Source organism: Mastigoproctus giganteus, chromosome 14, assembly GCF_048544385.1.
Source record: "Mastigoproctus giganteus isolate SK-2022 chromosome 14, ASM4854438v1, whole genome shotgun sequence".
In the NCBI taxonomy this organism is placed as follows: Eukaryota; Metazoa; Arthropoda; class Arachnida; order Uropygi; family Thelyphonidae; genus Mastigoproctus; species Mastigoproctus giganteus.
Window position 1 is genome coordinate 90,710,430 of NC_143588.1, and position 25,084 is coordinate 90,735,513.

Consider the following 25,084-nt stretch of genomic DNA (forward strand, 5'->3'; position numbering starts at 1 on the left):
CTGTTACAACATATACAAGGTAAGGTCTCGCCTATTGTATTTACAAACCTTATACATACCATCTGCCATCGGGCTAGTCAGACCTCGGATACCTACCGTTTACGCCAACAGCGCAAGTTCATAAACTTGAGCATAGAAACTAACTCCTTAAAGACGAACACTCGTTCAGACGACACGACTTCTTTCGTCTTGAATCTAAGTAACAAACAACTGTCCAACGAGCAGCTGAGTGTTTTATCAAACGGTATGAAATTCGCCGTTATACCATCGAAACCTCCCATCACACAGCTCGCTATGGGCATAGAAGCCAGTATTACCAACCTTCCCGAAGAAACTGCCAACGAGATCCGATTCAAGACTGCCGCAGTCCTCCGCAACACTCGAAAAACGTGCCCAAACCTCAACCACCGCCAACGTGCCGCCCTGTCATCTATAAGAAAAGACAACTCCATCGTTGTACTTCCTGCGGATAAAGGACGCCGGACTGTTGTGCTGGACCGATCAGCCTACCGAGAGAAAGCCTTGGCCCTATTACTCGATCCTAACGTATATGAACCTCTACCTGATCCTCCCGTTAAAGTCTTGAAACGTCTGGAAGCAAATGTTAATAAACTTGTCCACGCATGGCTTAAAGATAAGAAGATCCCGACCGCGACTCACCATCTTCTGCGTGGTACTGGCTGTCAACTACCACAATTCTACGGATTACCAAAGATCCATAAACCGGGTATTCCTCTCAGACCTATAGTGTCTTGCTGCAGTGCCCCAACGTATGAACTGTCCAAACACATCGCGAGCCTCCTCTCGCCTCTTATAGGTAATACATCTCACACCGTTAAAAACAGCAGTGAATTCATTAACACCATTAAGGACATTTCAATCCCTGATAACTCTGTCATGGCATCATTTGACGTGGTTTCTTTATTCACCTCGATTCCCGTCCAACAGGCCGTGCACTGCGCCAGAAGGCTCCTTGAGAGCGACTTAAGCCTCCAATCCAGGACGTCACTATCCACTGATGACATCTGTACCGCCCTCAACCTATGCCTCTCTAGCAGCATCTTCACCTTTGAAGACTCACTCTACAAACAAGTACATGGCACTGCTATGGGTGCCCCTGTCAGTTCCGTAGTAGCTAACATCGCCATGGAAGATCTGGAGAAGCAGATACACCAGAACCCACCTACACCTATTACAACGTGGTGTAGATATGTCGACGATATTTTTACCATAATACCACGTGGTTCTGAAACGGTACTACTAGAATACCTCAACTCTCTATCCAATTTCATCAAGTTTACCGTAGAATCAGAGGTGGACGGTTCGCTCCCGTTTCTGGACGTGCTAGTGCATCGCGTAGGCCCACATCTAGAGACCTCAGTATACCGCAAACCCATGTGGTGCGGTCAATTCACCAACTACGGGTCCGGCCACGCTCCAAGCCATCTCAATAGCACTGCCCGCACCCTGTTCTCCAGGGCCTGGAGCCATTCCAGCACCGACACAATTAGACGTAACGAGATCTCCCGTGTGAAGGCGGACTTAACCAGATGCGGTTATCCATCCCATGTACTAAACAGATGCTTGTTACAGGCACAAGAGCTTACTTCCAACCCAAGACCTCCGAAGCAAGTCGGCATATCATCCGCCTACATTCCGTACTATCCAGGAGTGTCAGGACGTATCTCGAAGATCCTGAGAAGTTACAACATAAAATGTGTACAATTACCAGGTAGGAACCTACGTTCACTTGTCTCCAGTGTGAAGACCCCTGTCACACCTGTCTTACGCAGCAATGTAGTGTACCGTATCACCTGTAGGGCCTGTAACAGTTGCTACGTAGGTGAGACATCGAGACGTCTCCAGGATCGCCTCACGGAACACGACAGAGCAATCCGGCTTGCCGAAACTGACCAGTCCGCGCTTGCAGAACATTTTTGGGCTACCAACCACGATCTTGACCCCAAGCGCGACTTTGAGATAGTGGACCACGCGCGACACTTTCGCCACCGCCTATGGCTAGAGTCACTAAACATAATGAACAACCCTAAGGCATTAAATCGCCAGAAAGGCATGCGTATACATCCAATCCTGGAGACAACCGTTTTATTGATGGATGATCACTGGCGCAAGGCAGCACACGTCCGTGCTACAACAATGACGAATGAGTAACGTGCCACAGTTTGCTTGTAATGTATTTAAAAATTCTGTCAGTTGAGAAAGGGACACGAGTTCCGAAAGCTTCTGGAAATATTTTATTTTATTTTATTTTACTGGGTATACTTTAAATAAATATCTGTTAAACTATGGACCCCAGTACTCCAGGCCCATTTGTCACCACATACCAAGTAGTTGGAATGATTCCCAGATATTCAGGTCACCGAACAGCGATTAGCCGACCAAAGAAGGCCCATTGTCATGAAGAACCAAATAGCTCCTGCCATCTTAGAAAAAATAAAGCAGGATGTGAGCGATCAACTACAAAGAACAAAGAATATGGTCAATATCGAACCAGAGGGGGAACAGTATACTATGGAGCCAGAGGAGGAAGCGCAACACATTACCTTGACAAAAATGGTGCAACGCTGGAGGCTATCCACACAGCTGTATACTGTTTTTTTTTTTTTTTTCTTTATGAAAACCCCAAACACGAGAGGTATTAGAACCTATAGTACTTAGTACCGTGCTTGGGTTGGAGGTTGAGAAGACGAAAGAAGATATTTGTTGACATTCATTACCTTGACAAAAATGCTGCAACGCTGGAGGCTATCCACACAGCTCTATACTGTTTTTTTTTTTTTTTTTCTTTTCTTTATGAAAACCCCAAACACGAGAGGTATTAGAACCTATAGTACTTAGTACCGTGCTTGGGTTGGAGGTTGAGAAGACGAAAGAAGATATTTGTTGACATTAGACTTGAATTTCTGTAGACTGTAATTTTCAGGAAATACGTATGAAGGAAATACGTTGTTCCAGAAAACGGCAGTTGAATGAATAAACGAAGAAGATGAAAAGTTGGTTCTGTGGGTTTGAAGTTGGACAATAAATGGATGTTGGCTGGTGGCTACACGTGTTCGGACTGTTTTGAAAGAGAAAGTGGTAATTATAGAAGCCAATTCAGAATAAAAGTGCCCATGGAAATATCTGTAGAAGAAGCATGCAGCAGAAACAGTACTGTACGTCTATGACACAGCGAGTGGAGAAACTCTGTTAGAAAGGAGTCATTAATTAACCTAACTGCCCTCTTCTGAACGGAATCAAGAAGCTTGAGAGAGGTTTTGAGGACACCACCCCAGATGTGGGAACAATATCCCATGGTAGGGCGGATTTGCGATTTGTACAAAGTGAACAGCTGTTTTGAAGAAAAGTAACGCCGAGAGCGAAGGAGAAAACCAAGTTTTTTAGATGCAGAGGAAGCAATATTTGTAATGTGCTTGTGCCAGGAGAGATTACAAGGGTAATCCCCAAAAGAGATATAACATTTTGCCTAGAAATCGGAGTGTCACCAAAGATAAGCACAGGAACAGAAGAATCCCTTTTCCAAGATATGAGACAGGACTAAGTTTTAGAAGAATTGAAATCAAATAAGTTGGCTTTTCCCCACTGGAAAATTATCTGGAGATTGGGAATTGGTAGCAGATTTTCGAGAAGTTGAAGCTCATTGAGCAGGTCAAGGTTTCTCAAAACGGAAAGTGGAAAGCAATGTACTATCATCGGCACAACTATGGATAGGATTTTCAGTCAATGGAAGGTCATTAATATACAAGAGGAAAAGAGTAGGGGAAAGAACTGAACCTTGGGGGGGGGACACCGGTATTAGTGGAAAAGTTAGAAGACAGAGCGCTGTCTACCATCACCCTCAGTGAGCGATCAGAGAGGAAACTGGATTATCAATTACAAAAAACAGCTGGCAAACCATAAGCCGGAAGCTTGTTTAGAAGACCTTTATGCCAAACACGATCGAAAGCCTTTGAGATGTCAAGAGCAACTGCTTGTGTTTCACCGAAATTTTCCATTGAATTTGTCTATAAATCGGTAACATAAGCCAGAACATCACCAGTGGATCGACACTGACGTAATCCTTACTGGCGATCGTTGATCAGACGGAAGGTTTCTAGGTAGTTTAAGAGTTAGCGGTTAATTTATTTTTCCATTACTTTAGAAAGAGTAGAAGTAATTTCAGTGGGACGATAATTGGATGGGAGGGATTTGTCATCATTTTTTAGGAACTGGCTGGATAAGAGCAAATTTCCAAGCAGGAGGAAAAACACCTTTGGAATAAGAAAGTAAAAAAACTGCAAATCAAGTGGCATTTTGCCAGCTATCACGTGCAAAGCTTCTGTGGAAACCGTTCTGCAGGCCATAACCATTTTTAAGTAACATAACTCGATGTATAGAATAGAGGTTTCTGGTGTTGCTTACTTTGATTGCATGGCCGACCCAGATTGATGCACTATACGTAATAATCGGCAGGAAAATGCAATCATAAATCAAATGGAGTGCTTTCCCCTTTATCCCCCATTCCACCCTTGTTTATTCTTGAGATCATTGCAATTAATTTCTTCACTTTCTCTGATGTAATTAATATGCGGGATAAAGTTCAAGCCACTAGCAATACATATTCCCAAGTATTTAATCATTAACACCTGCTGTAAGGAAATACCATTCAATCTTACGAGCGGATGTCTACTGAGAGACAATTTACCCTTCAACTTCATGATTTTAGTTTTGGATGTAGAGATTGTCAACCTATGTAAATTACTCCATTTGCATAATTCTTTCAATATGCAGTCAGACCTCATTTCAAGCTCCTTTTTGATGTTTCTGTGCAGAAGTATTACCATATCATCTGCTGAAGCTATTGTGTATACAGGGTGTTTCAGTTAAACGTTTCAGAACTTCTAAGAGGGGTAGGGTACATCCTGACAACTCGAAATCATATAGCAATGTGGGGTCGGAAATGCTTTCCTGAAGCGGTATTGTATACAGAAGTCGTCGTGCGACGTCGTGCAGCACAGATTCGATTTTCGGTCAATGAATGGGCCGGTATTATGGGAGATCACCTCATCGGACCTTACCTGTTACCGTGTCGTCTAACCGGACCTATCTACTTGATCTTTCTGCAGCAAGTATTGCCACAACTTTTGAGAGATGAACAGATTCCTGCATCGACGCAACAGACAATGTGGTTCCAACACGATGGAGCCCCTGCCCATTATAGCGGAGATGTTCGTAACTACCTGGATGTCACATTTGGTCAACAGTGGATCGGACGTGGTGGTCCCGTGCGTTGGCCTGCTCGGTCACCCGACCTATCATGTCTTGATTTTTATTTCTGGGGTCATATGAAATCGCTAGTTTATGACACCCCTGTTGACAATGCTGAGGAGCTGGTTGCAAGAATCGCAGTAGCTGCCGAAGAAATTCGAAATTCGCCTGGAGTATTCCAGAATGTTCGGATGTCCATGTGTCGGAGATGTGAGGCGTGCATTGTAGCCCGTGGAAGAAACTTCGAACACTTACTTTAATCCATGTACCTTTTGCTTCTTTTCATGTATTATTAAAACGATTTCTCACTTACGGTCTCTTTTCTTTATGGTGCTTCTGTGTACAACACCGCTTCAGGAAAGCATTTCCGACCCCACATTGCTATATGATTTCGAGTTGTCAGGATGTACCCTACTCCTCTTAGAAGTTCTGAAACGTTTAACTGAAACACCCTGTATAGGGTATAGTGTGTTCGTGTCTAACGGCACCAGGGATTTCCCCCATTTCCGCGTTGCTTTCATTGTAGTTGTAACAGTTCACTGTAAAGGCCAGAGATTTAAAAGCGTATGGATTTTATAAGTGTGGTGTTTTGTATCGTTGTTCTTCTGGCCATTTAACTGCTAGACCCCCTGCTGGGGCCCAACGTTGTCCACATTATGCCTCGTAGCGGCAGACCAGGTACCCATTAATTTAAAATTTTCACTCTGGCAGGTCCTGCCACCTAATTTCCTGAGATTTCAGTGGCTAGGACCTTAAGAAAAAAGAATAAAAATAAAAATAAAAAATAAATAAAATAAATAAAAATAAAATAATAATAATAAAATAAAATAAAATAAATAAATACAAAAAAAAAAATAAAAAAACGGGGGCAAAAAACTCTGGAAAAGTAAGGCCGAAAGAGGTTTATATTAATGCGGTTTAATTTTGACATTGTGTGGGGTGTACGCTGACAGTGTAGGCAGAGTGGGGAGCAAAAACTGAAGTATGGGACAATAGAGAAAGCGACCTCAAAAAGTCAGTGGGGTAGGCCCCACCAGGAGAAGAAGGGGGAGGTTGGGGAGGAGAGGAGACAGAAACCCGTATCCCCCCCCGGCCTAGGGAAGGGGACTTATAGGGAACTAAGTTAGGCACCTAGTTCGAATCGCCAGATGGCACTTGATGGGGTTTGTATGTATGTATGTATGTATTTGTCTTGGGCGGCACCTGGAACGTTAGTTCATCTCCGCCTCGTTTCACTTTTAAATTAGAGGATTCTGCAGAAATGGCCAGAAGTGAACTGGCTGTTTGGCTACCCGGAATCAGCAAGTCGGAAACGCGCCACCACCACCACCACCACCACGAGAAGGTAAACCAGGGGCAACCAACCGGCGGCAACAGAAGAGAGGGACGCCAAGAGCCCAACAAAGTATGAGCCAAAAATAGTAAAAAAAAAAGAAAAAAAAAAGGAACTTATACAACTATACAAAAATTAAATACTGTACACAAGATAACCTCAGCAGATTTAGGTAAACACAGGTGATTCTTTGAGGTTTCAAAGTAAACAATGCAAGTAATCTTTTGCATATTAACATAAAAAAAACAAGGTCAAAGAAAATAATTAAGGATAATAGTACCATTCAACCGACAAAACTTTACACAAGCATTTTAGACCAGAAGCAGGCACAAACCTTATAAACAGTTGAGGTTAAATCCAGTAAGTCCTGCAGTCATTAGTAGCAAAGTCAGTCAATCACCAATAACAAAGTCACAGTCAGTTAACAGCCATCCGAGCAAAGGAGCACAGGAATTTTCATCGCCTAATTGAGTTGTAGTTGTAGGACACTTGTAGAGTTTCAAAAAAAAAAAAAAAAAAAAAACACAACACACAGAACACGTACAGAATTGTAGATCTGGTTGAGAAAATGGACGTCATTGCAGTGAAGGTGAAGAGTCTTGAGCTGAATTTGAAACATTCGCATGTGCAGTCATTGCAGAAAGGATTGCAAGCCTTTTATTGAAGGTTGCCTTAGCAAAATCCTGAAGGGCGCGGTAACTCGTGGCATTTGATACAAAGTTAGTTTCCAATCCTGATGAAAATATATTATTATTTTTAGGGTTAATGTATTGAAATACATTAATTGAAATACGGGTTAATGTATTGAAATACATGTCTATAAATTGCGTATGTTCTATGGTCGATTTGCCTGTTTTGCTGAACGAAAAAACCCCAGTTACTGGGGAGAAAAAGCTTGCTATCTACACCTGAGACCGACTAACTCAGCCACAGAGTGAAAAAAGCCCATTAAAGTTCCTCGCATCATCGACGGGATTTGAACCCAGGCCTTTTCTACCTGGTGTGGGGAGGACGGTGACGATACCACTGTGCTACCCGCGCAGACAATCCTGATGAAAAGTTGGGAATTGCATTCTGCAGAATTACTTGAAATTCATTGTATGAGGGACAAGAGTACAACACGTGCTGCCAATCTTCCACACCGCCACAATGACAGAGTTCCGTAGGAGACAAGCAAAATTTAAACAGTTTCTTATTTATGATCCATGTCCTGATATCAAATAGGAGGTAAACAAGTCAAGGCTAAACCAGATTGTAGATTTTTTATCCACAAGAGAGTGAACTTCAGGGAAAAAACCTACGTGTTACACTGCCCAGTGTTGTGCCATCCCACCTCCTCTGCCACAAATTGATCAATTCTTGCCAAATTCTTTGTCGTTCAGCTTTAACATCGACTTGAGTGTTAATAGAAATTCCAAGGATCTGAGTGGGAATCTGACGTTTCAAGCGATAACATAAGCCTCTGAAAATTACGTAGAGATCGAGTGGTAACGTCCCAGCTAAAACCTGCAAAAGCAGGTGTTGAAACTGTTCGACAAATCTTCAAAATACAAAGTAACTTTGAACGCTGGATTGACGTCAATTTTGATTGAAATTGTACAGTCTGCGCCCTGTGGAACCAAACGCCAGCAGCATAGGCAACCATAGGGAGAAACACAGAGTTCTAGTAGATTCTTAAAATCTAGAAAGACCCCACTCAGTTCTAGAAACTCTGACAAGAGCGCCGGTGAAATTTCTGATTTTAATTCGCAGATTGGATAAATGAGGAAGAAAATTTAACTTGCTGTCAATAGTTATTCCCAAAAGTTTAATTTCCGTTATTAGAGGTATTTGTCTATTGTTTATTTTAACACTTGGTGGTCGACGAACGTCCAATTTAGAGCCAAGTATCATAATTTTTGTCTTGGTAGAACTAATTTTTAACTTATTTTCAACTGTCCATTGTTGAAGATCAGATAACTTTCTCAGCGGATATTTCAATAAAAGATCTTGAATTGCCACCAACAAAGACTGTCAAATCATCCGTATATGCCGTGATCTTCACGTTGTCAAAGGTTCGGGTAATCCAACCTTGCAGAACAAAGTTCCAGAAAAGTGGTCCCAAAATGGAGCCTTGAGGACACCCTCGAAAGACCTTACGCAAAATTTGTCTGTACTTAGATCTGGCGGTGATAAATCTGTTAGAGAAATAGCTCTTAATTAGAAGATAAAGTTGCTGGGAACATTCGGCATGACGTAAACGTTCGAGGGCACTTTCCCACAAAAGGGAATCAAAAGCACCCTCGAAGTCAATAAAGGTAACAAGAGTATACTTGAAACTGGAGTGTTCAACAGAAGAAATGAAGTCTACAAGGGCGTCCTCGCAGGACCGTCCAGGAATGAATCCGTATTGATTACGCGCAATTAGTCCCCGTTCCAATAACAAGTTGTTTAATCGCAGGGTAATTAAACGTTCTAATACCTTCACAAAGATATAAGGAATGCAGAACTGGAATTTGGGGAGTACAATGTGTACAGAAAGGATAGACAGGACAGAAAGGGAGGGGGTGTTATGCTGTTAATTAAGAAAAACATAAAATCAAAGGAAGTGCACCCAGTTAATATAGATGAACAGTGCTCTGTTGAGTCAGTTTGGTGCGAGATAAGCACTGCGAAAGGAAAAATAAGGGTAGGAGTGTGTTATAGGCCTAATGACTTGAATGAGTACAATGAACAATTGTACAGAGAAATAGAGTGGGCCAGTAAATCTGAATGTCTTATAATGGGGGATTTTAACTTCCCAGATATTGACTGGAACTTGTGGGTTGGTCACTCACACACCAGTCAGACTTTTGTGGATTTATTGGATGATTGTTTTCTGCAGCAGCATGTTCGAGAGGCAACCAGAGAAAGTAACACTCTTGATCTGGTTATCAGCAGTGATCATTCGTGTATTAAGAATTTGCAGATAAAGGAACCACTAGGTGGCAGTGATCACAGTGTGCTGAAGTGGGATTTACTCAAAGAGGTAACTACCGTCAGGGGTAAAGGAAAGGGTTTTTGCTTCCGTAAAGGGGAGTACAGTGGTCTCAGACAGTTTTTAAATTCTGTACAGTGGGATCAACTGACGATGTTACCAACAGTAAATTCTAAGTGGGAAGCATTCAAGGAATTAATCGTGGAAGCTACTAGACTTTATATACCGATTAAGAAATATCGTTCAAGGTTTAGGCCTAAATGGTTATCAAATGAACTAATGAGACTCGTGACAGAGAAGAAAAATGCATGGGATGCATATAAATTATCAGGTGACGCAGAAGCCTGTGGCAGATATAAGCTAGTCTGTAATCAGGTCACAAAGGAGGTTCGGCAGGCGAAGGCGGATTACGAGAAATCTTTGGCAAAGGATGCTAAGAAAAACAGCAAGGATTTCTTTACTTATATAAACTCTAAAAGGAAGGGGATGAATATGATTGGTCCACTTGACATCGATGGTTCGACTGTTGATGATCCTGCTCAGATAGCAAACAAACTGAATGAGTATTTTGCATCTACATTCACACGTGAGGAATTATTACAGTTTGAAAATGGAAGAAGGTTATCAAATTGTAGCAGTGTGCTTAATGATTTTGTAATAACTGAGAGCAAAGTGGAGGAGAAATTGTTGAAGTTAAACATAAGAAAGGCACCTGGGGTGGATGGGATCTATCCAGTTATTTTAAAGGAGGCGGCAAAGCAACTAAGCAAACCCTTAGCCATAATTATGAGAGCATCCTTGGACTCAGGGGAGGTTCCCACGGACTGGAGATGTGCAAATGTGTCCCCAATTCACAAAGGTGGATCGAAGGGTGACACGAGTAATTACAGACCAGTTAGTTTAACTTCTGTTCCGGGTAAAATAATGGAGTCACTGGTTAAAGATGCATTGCAGGATCATCTAGACAAGACTGCAGCAATAATTCAAACACAGCATGGGTTTGTTAAGGGAAAGTCTTGTCTGACAAATTTGATTGGTTATTATGATGTGGTTACAAAGGAACTGGATGCGAAAAACAATTTTGATATCATATACTTGGATTTCAGGAAAGCTTTTGACACTGTTGCGCATGGAAGACTACTGTACAAATTGGAGCAGAATGGTATTAAGGGTAAGTTGCTACAATGGATAAAAGGATGGTTAAGTGGGAGAAGACAGAGGGTGGTAATCAATGGGTGCTGCTCTTCGTGGACTAATGTTATTAGTGGAGTCCCACAGGGTTCGGTGTTGGGTCCACTGTTGTTTTGTGTATTTATCAATGATATTGATGAAGGTATATCAGGCTTAATGTCGAAGTTTGCAGATGACACAAAGGTTGGCAGGGTTGTTAATGACAGTAATGGCAGTGTGCTACTGCAACAGGATCTAGATAATTTGGGCAGATGGGCTAAGAAGTGGCAACTGAAGTTCAACCTTGACAAATGCAAAGTACTGCATATGGGTAGAAGTAACCCCAGAGAAACGTACCAACTGTGTGGTACTACACTTAAGGTGGTAGAAAATGAAAAAGACCTGGGAGTAATTGTGCAGTCAGATATGAAGTTTTCTGAGCAATGCAGACAGGCTGCTAGGGCAGGTCATGGGGTTTTGTCAATGATATATAGGAATTTTGCTAGCAGGGAAAAGGAGGTGATTGTCCCTCTGTATAAGGCAATGGTCAGGCCACGCCTTGAGTATTGCGTACAAGTCTGGAGGCCTCATTTTAGGAAGGATGTAGATTTGCTTGAGCGTGTACAGAGAAGAGCAACACGATTGGTGAGGGGAATGAAGGGATTCTCTTACCAAGAGAGGCTTAAGTTCTGCAAATTGCAGTGGCTGGAGACTAGGCACCTGCGCGGTGATCTGATTGAGGTCTATAAGGCCTTGAATGGGTTGAGCACGCTGAATTCTGATGGGATCCTTCCACTTGTTCAGATTACGAACCTACGGGGACATAAGTTCAAATTAAGAAAGGATAGATGTAGAATAGATGTGCGGAAATTTGCCTTTAGCCAGCGGGTGGTTAATTGCTGGAACAAACTTCCATCTGTCGTTGTGGAAGTTGATAGGTTAAATAAATTTAAGGAGGAACTGGACAGGCATTTGGAGGGAATGGTGTGATGATTTTTTTTTTTTTTTTTTGGCTGATGCTGCATAAGCTCCTACACTTGCTTTCTTGCATCATGTGCCACTACTACTACTACTACTACCTTACCAAGGTTGGCCGATAAGACCTCGGTTCCTGAGGGGGCTTGTCTGGTTTCCTAATCAGCTTGATGAGGGCAGTCTTCCACAGATCCGGGAAAGTCCCAGCATCTAAACATTTATTGAAAAGTTGTAGAAGTATACGGGGCTTAATCTTGGCGAGCCGTACAATAACGGTACTCTCCAGCCTATCCATCCCTGGGCATTTCTTAACTTTCACTTGTTTGACCGCTGTGTCCAACTCGATGGCACTAAAAGGCCCAGTCTTAATTGAAGAAACATACAGAGAATTGGCAGAACGAATATTAGTGTGAAAATCAGAGTCGGAGCACACATTGTTCTGTAGAAAAAGATTATCTAGAATAATGTTTACAGAATCCGTCCAGTTAGTGGTCTCCAGACCATTGTATACGATCGATCTATACACTTCTTGTGTAAATAATTTATTTCTTACAATTTTATAAAGTAGCCCCCACTTGATGGGGTTTGATTGTCAGTTTCCTTATCTTCTGCTGTGCATTAATGGAACTTCTCTCTCAGTCGAGGCTCCAATGAGTGATTCAAAGATGCGCCGTGATTTGTGGATGGTACTGTACAGTTTTCAAGTTTGTGTTCGTGGAAGCGCCCTACGTTGGTTGAACAATTCTTGAGCAAAGTGCGTGAAGGCAATGTAGTCTTTGGCGTTATCAAGGACTTGCTGTTCCCGGTCTTTTGGAAGATAGTGGATTTTGGTGAAGCGAGTACATCTTAAGTTCTCATAGAGCTCACAGTCATACATTAAGTGGTTCCAGCTTTCCGGGGAACCACAGTGGCATAGGGGGTTATCAATAATGTCTAGTGCTTGTAATTTCTCTTTGATGGACTCATGGCCGGTTAAGAAGAACGTGGCATGGAGGCCAGGGGAGAACCATTTCGGCATTTCCGGATAAACTGTAGTTGTGTCGGGAATGAACTTTCTCGTAATCTCTCCTTTAGAGGAGTTGGTCCACCTGGATTGCCAGGTTTGTTGTAGGTAGTGGGCTAGGCGTTTTTTCTCTGCTTTAGCTGTGTTAGCTGGGTCTGTTGTGTAATCCATGATTGATACTGCTTTGCCCTTATAGAGGTGATATGTGGACATGTGTTTTGTAAAGCGCGACTCCTAGAACGTCTGTTCAACTCCGCCTCGTATCTCTGTGAAGAGCAGTATCACTACAAATGGGCCAGAATGTGAATGACGTAGGTTTGTGTGTATTATGTGTGTGTTCTGTTGTTCTGTTCTGGCCTCTTGGTTATCCAGAAGCATCAGTCACCTGGACAGATGATTCTGGGTACTCGTCCACACCACGGGAAGGTGGGCCAGTCCCAATAAAACACGTACCGTCTCAAAAGAAACTCTGACTCACCTGACGTTGTCAAAAGGTGGACCAGGTTCCTCTGGGGGCCCATTCCAGAGGAAGTGAAAAAATAAATAAATAAAAAAAATAATAAATAAATAAAAAATAATAATAAAAAAAAATCCCGTGGTGTAATTAAAAGAGAGAGAGAGAGAGAGAGAGAGAGAGAGAGAAAGAAGCTACTCTAGTGGGGAGAGGAATGAAGGGGAAAAAAAAGTACGTTATCACGAAGAAAAAATAAAATAAAATAAATTAAAAATAAAATTTTTAAGCTGCTGTCTGGGGATCCTCATTAGTAGCCTGCGTTATTCTGCAGGAGGCTTTCCTTCGCGTGAATACTTGTGTCGAGAAGTTCTGGAAGGCAGCAAGGTTCTGTGACAGAATGTCCAGTTGGTTTTCAGTGAGAGGGATGGTATTTGCCAGGTCTTGCCTCAGGTACTCATAGAGAGTGCACTCGAAGAGAAGGTGGAACCAATCCGCCTTGGCCCCGCAGTAACAAACGTCTATAGGTATTAGGCCTAGTTGGAAGAGCTTCTCGTTCAATGAGCTATGCCCAGTGACTAGGAACGATGTCTCAAGAGTTAGAGAGAGCCACTTCTGTGCCGACTTAGACAAGGGGAAAGTCACATCCGGCAGGAATCTCCTTGTAACTGCTCCCTTGGTGGAAGTGTCCTATCTTGTCTGCCAGATATTTATCATCTCATTGTAACAGCGTGTTTTCTCTGCCTTAGGGTCAGTGTTCAGGTTTAGCTCAATGTCTAAGATCTTGGTTGGAATTTTCTTGTTGATTCTAAAGGTCAGGCCACGGAAGGTTACATACAAGTCCAGTGGAAGGGTCCCAGCTAAGACCTGGATAGCAGCAGTGGATACTGTCCTGCATACCCTATGGGTAGCCAGAAGCATTGTCCGTTGTATAGAGCCTAATTTGCCTATCATATTAACCAATCTGGCTCGGTGGAACCAAGCACCTGCAGCATACGTCACGATCGGAAGGAAGACGGCTTTATAGTACAGCTGAAGCGACCGCTTGGACAGGCCCCATTCATTGCTGGTGATTCTGATGGTTGAGCCTGAAAATTTTTTCACCTTGGAGCTGAGATGGATGAGGTGTGGGGTGAAAGCTTAATTTGTGAATCAGAACCACCCCTAGCACAGTGGTATGTGTGACAGTGGGAAGTTGTACCCCAGAGACTTTAACCTGCGGAGGCCGCCTGAGGTCCAGCTTATTTTTAAACAGCATCATTTTAGTCTTGCTTGGATTTATCCGTAGTTTATTTAGTGCAGCCCAGGAAGAGAGGTCGTCAAGGACCCGATTAGCATTGTCTTCTATGACTTTGCGAGAGCGGCCGGACACCACTATCGTGAGATCGTCCGCAAAAAGCAACAATCTTGGTATTAGCAAAGGAGCGGGAAAGCCAGTCTTGTAGGATCATATTCCACACGAGGGGTCCCAGGACTGAGCCCTGAGGGCACCCCCGGGTGATTGGCCTGGAGACGTGATGGTATTTTGACTTTAGAATTACTGTTCTATCTGAAAAGTAGCTTTGAAAAAGACTATAAGATGGCTGGAACAGGAGGCTGTCCGGAGGCGTGCCAGAGCACTGTCCCACCAAACTGTCAAACGTGCCCTCGAAGTCAATGAAGATGGCAAGTTCAAATTTTGCTTCAGAGTTTTCTATGTGCAAAACTAGATCAAAGAGAGCCTCCTCACAGGATCGTCCTGGAGTGAAACCATACCGGCAGGGGGAGAGGAGATTCTGTGCTTGAAAGAGAGCTGTGGTCCTGAGTGCCATAAGCCGCTCCAGTATTTTTCCAAAGTTTGCAAGTAGCGCAATTGGACGGTGAGAGCGCGGGTCAGTAGAGGTGATATAGCAACCCGCATCTGATGATCTCAAGGTCAAGGGGTAGCACACCGGCCAGCACCTGAATAGCGTGGGTGCTGACCGTGCACGCCGCCCTGGTGATGGTCAGTAGCATTGCTCGTTGTATTGTTTCAAGCTTTCTGTAGTTGACTGCTGTTATGGCCTTCGTGCACCAGATTCCTGCTGCGTATGTGATTATTGGTATCAAAATGGCTCTGTAATATATGGAAAGAGTTCGTTTCTTCAATCCCCAGTCGCGGCAAGAGACCCTGTGTACTAGTGAGGTGTAGTTACGGATCTTTTTACGTAGGTACGTCAGATGAGGGGTAAAGAATAGGTTCTTGTCCAGGATTATGCCCAGATACTTCATTTCGGTGGCTAGCTTGACAGTTTTGCCCTGTATTTTTAGTTGTGGAAGTCTCCGGATATCCAGCGTTCCTTTAAGAAGTATGGAGCAGGTTTTGTCCGGTGAGATCTGGAGGTTGTGCTCATTAGCCCAGTTCTGTAGGGTAGCAAGTGCTCTATTTCCTATATCTTCAAGCTGTGCTCTGTTATCGGTTTCCAGGGTAAGGACCAGGTCATCTGCATCCGCCTGAGTATTGACGTTTGCTAGGTTGGTAGAGAGGGATTCGTCTAGGACGATGTTACAGAAGAGGGGCCCCCAGCACGGACCACTGTGTGCAGCCCCTGTAGATCGGTCGGGTGATCTGGTTGTATGGTGTTCTGACAGTTATGCTGCGGTTCGAGAGATAGCTGTGGATGCAAAGATATAGGTTATGGGGCAGGTTTGTGGCTCGAAGTCTACCCAGGACGCTTGACCACCAGAGTGAATCAAACGCCCCGGGATTGAGATTGAGATTGCAAGGAAATATTTCTTGATAGAGCTTTTGGCGGCTGTGACGATGTTATCCATGGTGTCCACAGCTGACCGTCCCTTGCTGAAGCCATACTGGTTTTGTGACTGGAGATTGGCGTTGACATAATGAGTTGTTATTCTGCTATGTAGGAGATGTTCAAAAAGTTTGCTAAGGCAGGAGAGAAGAGCAATTGGGCGGTAGGAGTCTGGTCTATCTGGTGGCTTGTTTGGATTTTTTAGGATCAAGCGTACACTTGCTACTTTCCAGGCACTTGGAAAATATCCTACTTGGAGACAGTGGTTGAAGAGGTCCACGATAGGGTGTGGGGTATATTCAATTAGTTTCTTAACAATTTCTGGGTCGAGTTTGTCCAGACCAGGTGATTTACGTGTCCTAATTCTTGCTGCTGCTAAGTTAAGTTCCTCCAAAGTAAATGGTGGTTCCGTTGTTTCCGTGCTGTAGTCGTCATTTTCTCTGCATAGCAAGGGCTGCTGTGGGGTTGTTACCATTGCTGACTGCTTAAAGATTGCATCAAGAATATTATTTATCGAGCTGGTCCAGGTGTTTGTCATACTTCTCGTTGGTGTTATGGTTGACGGGATAACTTATCCTCTGGGGAGTTTGTTGGTGGTAACTTTATATACCACCCCCCAGGGGTTTTGATTTCCAACTGAGGTGACAAGATCTTCCCATGATTTTTTCTTTCTTTTTCTAATTAGAGCAGTGTACTCATTTCGGATATTCCTGTATTGTCGTCTTAATTCTTCAACCTCAGTGGCAGGCCAAGATCTCCTGGCACGCTGGAAGAGTTTCCTCCTCTGGTTCACCTCCCGTCGAAGATTTTGTAACTCTGTGACCACCAGGGGATAGCGCCTGGTCTAGGATTTTTCTTCATTGCTGTGTCACACGCACTGGTAATGAGGTTGGTGACAGTTTGTTGATGTAGGTTAGGGTTATTTAGCCTAGGATCATCTGCTGGTAACTGGTGGAAGAGGTTGCACAGGGTCTTTGATTGTGTGTGAGTGGTCAAATTCTCTCTTGAGCCAATCTTCCAAAACCAAGATCCACATTAAAGGACAAAAGACAGATCCCTGAGGACAGTCGCGAGTCACACGATGCGTAATTGATCCAAAATTCGACTTAACTGTTACTGTGCGATCCCTAAAGTAATCTTTAATTATAGAGAAAATATTAAAGGAACATTTAGCCATGCGCAACATCGTCAATACACTGTCCCAACTAATGGAATTAAAGGTACCAGCAAAGTCTACGAAAATTCCCAAGGTATATTTATAATTCGATTCCCGAACATTGCGAACTAAAAAGTGAAGTGCATCATCAGTACTTACACCAGGAGTGAAACCATATTGTTCGTTAGAAACGCCAATATTACTTCTTTGGTAGATAGCAATCCGCATGGCTAAAAGCTTCACATAAACTTTACCAAGACCAGGAAGCAATGCAGTAGGTCTATATGAAGCAGGTGAACTGGTTGGTTTGGTTGACGGAAATACACCATCTCTTAGACAGTTATTAAAAACTTGTAACAATTCGTTCGAATAAAGATTAGAGAACTTTTTGATTATCTCTCCTTCCAGTAAGTCCATACTAGAAGGAGATTTGTTATTTTTAATGGACTTAACAACGGCGAGAATTTCATCGTGGGTAAAGAGTTGTAGTAGTAGTAGTAGTAGTAGTAGTAGTAGTGGCATGTGATGCAAGAAATGCAGCATCAGCCAAAAAAAAAAAAAAAAAATCACACCATTCCCTCCAAATGCTTGTCCAGTTCCTCCTTAAATTTATTCAACCTATCAACTTCCACAACAACAGATGGAAGTTTGTTCCAGCAATTAACCACCCGCTGGCTAAAGGCAAATTTCCCCACATCTATTCTACATCTGTCCTTTCTTAATTTGAATTTATGTCCCCTTAGGTTCGTAATCTGAACAAGTGGAAGGATCCCATCAGAATTCAGCGTGCTCAACCCATTCAAGGCCTTATACACCTCAATCAGATCACCACGCAGGTGCCTAGTCTCCAGCCACTGCAATTTGCAGAACTTAAGCCTCTCTTGATAAGAGGATCCCTTCATTCCCCTCACCAATCTTGTTACCCTTCTCTGTACACGCTCAAGTAAATCTACATCCTTCCTAAAATGAGGCCTCCAGACCTGCACGCAGTACTCAAGTCGTGACCTGACCATTGCCTTATACAGAGTGATAATCACCTCATTTTCCCTGCTAGCATAATTCCTATATATCATTGACAAAACCCCATGACCTGCCCTGGCAGCCTGTCTGCATTGCTCAGAAAACTTCATATCTGCCTGCACAATTACTCCCAGGTCTTTTTCATCATTTTCTACCACCTTAAGTGTAGTACCACACAGTTGGTACGTTTCTCTGGGGTTACTTCTACCCATATGCAGTACTTTGCATTTGTCAAGGTTAAACTTCAGTTGCCACTTCTTAGCCCATCTGCCCAAATTATCTAGATCCTGTTGCAGTAGCACACTGCCATTACTGTCATTAACAACCCTGCCAACCTTTGTATCATCTGCAAACTTCGAAATTAAGCCTGATATACCTTCATCAATATCATTGATAAATATACAAAACAGCAGTGGACCTAACACCGAACCCTGTGGGACTCCCCTAATAACATTAGTCCAAGAAGAGCAGCACCCATTGATTACCACCCTCTGTCTTCTCGCACTTAACCATCCTTTTATCCATTGTAGCAACTTACCCTTAATACCATTCTGCTCCAATTTGTACAATAGTCTTTCATGCGCAACAGTGTCAAAAGCTTTCCTGAAATACAAATATATGATATCAAAATTATTTTTTGCATCCAGTTCCTTTGTGACCACATCATAATATCCTATCAAATTTGTCAGACAAGACTTTCCCTTAACAAACCCATGCTGTGTCTGAATCATTGCTGCAGTCTTATCTAGATGATCCTGCAATGCATCTTTAACCAGTGACTCCATTATATTACCCGAAACAGAAGTTAAACTAACTGGTCTGTAATTACTCGTGTCACCCTTCGATCCCCCTTTGTGACTTGGGGATACATTTGCACATCTCCAGTCCGTGGGAACCTCCCCTGAGTCCAAGGCTGCTCTCATAATTATGGCTAAGGGTTTGCTTAGTTGCTTTGCCGCCTCCTTTAATATAACTTGATAGATCCCGTCCACCCCAGGTGCTTTTCTTATGTTTAACTTCAACAATTTCTCCTCTACTTTGCTCTCTGTTATTACAAAATCATTAAGTATCCTGCTACAATTTGATAACCTTCTGCCATTTTCAAACCTTAATAATTCCTCACGTGTGAATATAGATGCAAAATACTCATTCGGTTTGTTTGCTATCTGAGCAGGATCATCAACAGTCGAACCATCGATGTCAAGTGGACCAATCAGATTCATACCCTTCCTTTTAGAGTTTATATAAGTAAAGAATCTTCAATGTAATTCTTCAATGTCGTTACCATACGACTCATTCAACGCCTACATATGACGATGTTCTAGATTAACACATGGGTTATCAGCCACGTTATCATTACCTATAAGGAGATCTAAGATTGCACTCGTGGAATCTTCCCAACTACATGTCTCAGTGGTGCTCTTGCCAATATAATACATAACATCAGCAAGTGCTCTGAATTTGCCAGTACAAATTTTATAAACCAATCCTCAAGGGTCATTATTTCCTGCTGTTTTCAACAACATTTTCCAGCAGTCATAGTTCTGTTTAGTGATAGCATGGACATATTTATTACGAAGACTTTGATAGTTTTTCTTTAATCGAATAACTTCCAGGACACTTTCCCTACGTTTGCTCTTCTGAAATTGCTTCCTAGCCTTATTAGCCTTTTTCAATAGAATAAGCTGTGTCCACGACTTAACTGGTCTATGTTTTATCTGTTTCCGTTTCATAGCAGCTACAGCCCCCCCCCCCCTAAATTATGATGATATTAGGGTCCCCTGTAAATGATTACATATACCAATATGTATTTTGTCTGTAAATTGCATGTGTTCTCTGGTCGATTTGCCTGTTTGTTGGACGGAAAAACCGTTTCTGGGGTGGGGAAACCTTGCTGTTTACGCTTGAGACCGACTAACTCAGCAACGTAGTGAAAAAAGCCCACTAAAGTTCCTCGCGTCATCGACGGGATTCGAACCCGGGCCTTTTCCACCCAGTGTAGGGAAGACGAATCATAGGAAGATACGCATCATGGATAAGTTTTTGCAAAAACCCACAGAGTTCTCACCTGTCATGTTAAACAACTCAGAGATAGTAATCATGGCCTGCTGAAGACTTTTCTCAAAGTTATCCCAGTTTGCATGTTTAACAGAAAAGCGCCGTAATTGATTCAAGCCAACGCTGTTTTCCATATGTGTATTGATTTCATAAAATATCGAACGATGATCACTCAATACCCAGTCAGATTTGACTTTCCATCCACAGACAAATCTAGCGCCGGCTCAGTTTGTAAGAGTTACGTCTATGTTTGATTCACCATTTACTGTCCAAAAGGTGGACTCCTCCCCAGGTTGATTGTGAACCACAAGCTTAAGCTCCGCTATCATATCATTTAAAACCTTCCCTCTATCATCAGTAGTGGCACTGATCCAAAGTGATCTCTTGGCATTAGAATGAACTGCAAACAATACAGGCAAATCTCCTAGCTTATCAAGAATCATTTAGTTTATCCATATAAACTAAATATGGCCGAATGTCAGAGTTGTATTCAAAATATATTGAAACAAATGCACAAACAGCAGACTGAATGTTAACACAAACCGCATGACTGCTACATAAGGATTCGATTTTGGTTAATACTAAATCAGAATTAAACACAATTATTGCAGCTCTGACTTCTGGACAAGGATTATATATGACCTTACTGGAAAGGGGATAACCAACTATCTTATCATTCACATAATAAGGTTCTTGGATGCAAGCAACATCGATATTTTCTCGTTGACATAACAATTTGTATTTCATCCACAACAGATGAGAATGCTGCGCATTCAGCTGTATTATTTTCAAACCTTGAAACGAACTTATATTGTGAGTATACTGATTTGAGCTACAGTAATTCGGACTATTGGCCATAGTTACGAAAGGAATCAGCCGTACGCAGTTTAATTAGTTTAAGTACTCTTTGATATTCTGGATACTTTTTGTCACGAACAGAATGGAATGGTCTCCCACATGATTTCTAGCAATACAGTTCGAACACGCAGCCTCTTTGTTAATGTCGTTGCAATTTTCATATGTATGGCCTTTCCCAGCACAATGGCTGCATATAGAATCTCGTCGTCTACATGTTTTGGTAGTTGATATTGATATTTATTAGTTAAAGCGGTCCCAGCCAACCAATGGCAACTCCGCTGTCAGTTACACATAATTTAGCAGTACTCTTATATACTCCCTCTTCTGTTTGCCCAAGTACAGGGAGGGAAAAAACCTGCCATGACCAAAAACAGATTGATATGAACAAACTGAAAATAATCAAATTACGTAAAAAATAAATATACATATAATTAAATTTCAGACCAAGTACATATTTTGGTATGATTGATGATGATATTATGATATTAGGGTCCCCTATAAATGATTACATCTACCCATATATTTATTTTGTCCGTAAATTGCGTGTGTTCTCTGGTCGATTTTCCTGTTTGCTGGACGAAAAACCCCCACTTTCTGGGGGGGAAATTTTGCTATCTACGCTTGAGACCGACTAACTCAGCCACGGAGTGAAAAAAGCCAATTAGAGTTCCTCGCGTCATCGACGGGATTCGAACATGTTTTGGTAGTATGCCCAAAACCCTGACAATTGTAACATACAGTCACAAGATAGAAATCGTTTAACCTGTATGACATCAGTCCAACAAACAAGCGCTGCTGTTGCATTAGAAACATTCAAATTCTTTGTGAAACCTCCAAAATCCAGTTATTCCCGGAATCACTTCTGTTTCTACTTATGAAGAAAACAGTGACCTCAGCAACCATCTCCTCTTTCGTCAATCCCAAACGCAAAAGATTTTTCTCATACATGTCACGTAGAAGATCATCCTTCTGAACTTCCTTACTAACATCATACACAATTAGCTTCATTCCAGGTCTTTTTGGAAATCCAAGAGCTAATTAAAGCCGTGTCAATTGTTCGCACTTTTTTTTATTTCTTCTATGTCTTTTTTAGTTTGCATCTCTAAAACAATGCCACGATCAAATACTTTTCTTACCTTCCGTATCCTGACCCCTCTCAACGAGTTTCTCATTTCCTTACCCACAGCAATTCGGACATCACTACTTTTAAGTACAGAGTCGTCATTAGCTTGAACTAATAAAACATGCTCATCATCATATGATCTAGCCGCTTCATCGTCTGAGGAACTCACTTTCAAGCCCACGTCCTTTGCAACAGAAGTTATCACTCTTAACTATATCGCTATAAAATTTCAGATTTTGTCCGTCATCCGTATCTTGCCTTTAATTCTGAGCGGATTCATGCATACATTGTATCAGTTCCATAATTTTTTCATTCTGAATTCCCAGTTCCAAAACCATGGCTTCAAGAAGATCCCATCTAGACAGTATCCCTCTGATTGTACTCCGATTGATACTACTCTCCTTGGCAAAAAGGAAATCTTCCAAACCTTTGCGTAATTTAAATGTTATTTCTGTAAAGCTATTGAGTATTATCTCCTCCGAAATCACCATCTGCCCGAGGCAGTTTCTCTCCCCAAAATAAATCATGTTTTTTGACAACGGGATTAAAATTCATGTTTTCGTTCCTAATTTCTTTTGAACACGATGACAAGATACTCGCTTCAGTGTCGTTCCCTGTCTCAATTTTAGCTGAAGAATTTTCATTTTTCTCAGCCAAATTCATATCACTCTGAACATTTTTCTTAACTTTACGTAATTCCTGATCCCAATCATTTTTAAAATAAATAAATTTTCTGTTTATACTCCAGGACGACCAAATGGTCGGAGGAGTTCACAAGATAGCTAGAATACGAGAAATTGCACCGTATTCAGCAGTCATGGGCTTGAACTTCGGTCACTCAAGGCATGTGTAATGCACCCGCGCGCCTGACCACTAGGCTTCGGCGGCCTTTTTTTTAAGTGCATTGATCTTGACTTTCCTCTTATTATTTCGTCTTAAAACGGGAGACCTTCTGCACGATGAACACAGTGATCCAACTGAACTTTCTTCCCCACCGTAGCATAATCACATTTGACGACGTGTTTTGATGGAATATTCAGGAGATCTATGTAGTGTCAAAAGTGCAATGTCCTTATCATCCCTGTTATCCTCACTATCCAATTCTGTTAACATTATTATTAGCTATATGGTGCAAGGAAGCCTGAGGCTTATGCTACACTAGCCAAAAAAAAAAAAAAAAAAAAATACCCGAGTTACCCTGAGAGAGAGAGAGAAAAGTAGAAAGGAATCACCAAGAAAGAGAAGAATGATGATATCCAGTTCAGGACTCTGAGTTTGCCAAGCCCATACTCACCAGATTTGAGCCTCTGGGGGTTATGATAGCTTAACCCGAGAGAACCTCCTTCCATTCCAACATCTCACCTACATCTCCAGAGATAGAGACCTCAGATTTTTTGCTTTGACCCAGTGACAATTTACCTCGAGATATACTTGTATCCTGAAATTCTAGCTTACGCGAAGAATTCCAGTTCTTCCTTAATCTACGTTTGAAATTTGCAGACTTAGTGGTCTCTGTAGCAACAGTAAGATCAAACTCCTTAGCACTACTTTCAAGATTCTTAGAACCTGCAACCTCTTTCAATTCAACGCCACAAATGTTTTCACATGTGAGATGAACCCTGTATGTATTTGACTCCATTTGATAAACAGTTTTATTAATTATTATTATTATTATTATTATTATTATTATTATTATTAGAGGATACTAATAACCGTATAGGGGGCACTTACCAGCCTTCTTCCTTCGTTAACAATGGCTGTATGGGCCTTTACTATTTAAATCTAAAATTCTTTAAAATTATATATCTTTTCCGCTACGAAGATATTTGTTCCAAACTTAGATGAAACTAATCAGCCAGATTTACCTTCCACCTATTTGAAGTCCCATTCATCCATTCCTTGCAGATTTTAAAAAGTAGCTCTTCAAATTTTGAAGTACCAGCTGCCTATGCTAAAGCATAGGCAGCTGGAACTGACAGTTAGAACAGAGAACACTAGCTTTAATACGATAAGTCCAAAACAGACTTATCGTAAATCTAGCTTGATTATTACCTTTCCTTGATTAGAAATCGTCAAACCTAGTAGACCTTATCAGAATATATCCGTGTATCACAAGAGTATTTAAAGTAAGCACTTTAAAATCATATTTATAAACACTTTTAACAAGAGCACATATAATAGCAACTATTACAGCTATTCTACGAGCAGGTCTGATCATTTAATTCGCGAACTGGTGCAAGATTTTATGTTTACCGCTCGAACTTTCCATAACTGCCGCTAGAGGCGCTCTCCTTGATCGATCGTTATTGAGCAGACTCTGTGTGTGTGCGCATGCCAGTACTTGTAGAGCTAGTGTTGCGTGAAGAGAGTTTTTTAGCCGTGTCACTGACGATCGTTTTGAAGCAAGTATCATGCCGGACGTACAGATTGAACAGCGATATGTGATTCGTTATTGTCTCAGACGGGACTTAAATACATCGGAAACAGTTAAAGAGATGAATGAATATAGTATTGATTGTCTTGATAGGACGGCCATATTTAAATGGCGCAGTAAGGTCGTGAGTCTTGCAGATGACCCAAGACCTGATCAGCCTTTCTCCTCAACAACTCCTGAGCAAATCGCAAAAGCCCAGGAAATCTTGGAAATCCAGGAAGACAGGCGAATTACACTTCGTGAATTAGCCGTTAGAATGTCCATTTCAGGTAATCTTTCACAATACAGTATTGTGAAAGATTACCTGAAAATGTCGCGAATCTGTGCCCGCTGGGTTCCATACAATTTGACTCCTGAACAAAAACAGTAAAAAGTAGACTTGTGCAAAGAAATGCTTGATCGTTTTGGAACATAGGGTCAAAAATTCTTAAATCGAATAGTGACGTGTGATGAAACTTGGATTTTTCACTATGATCCAGAGATAAAAAAACAGTCGAGTGAGTGGAAA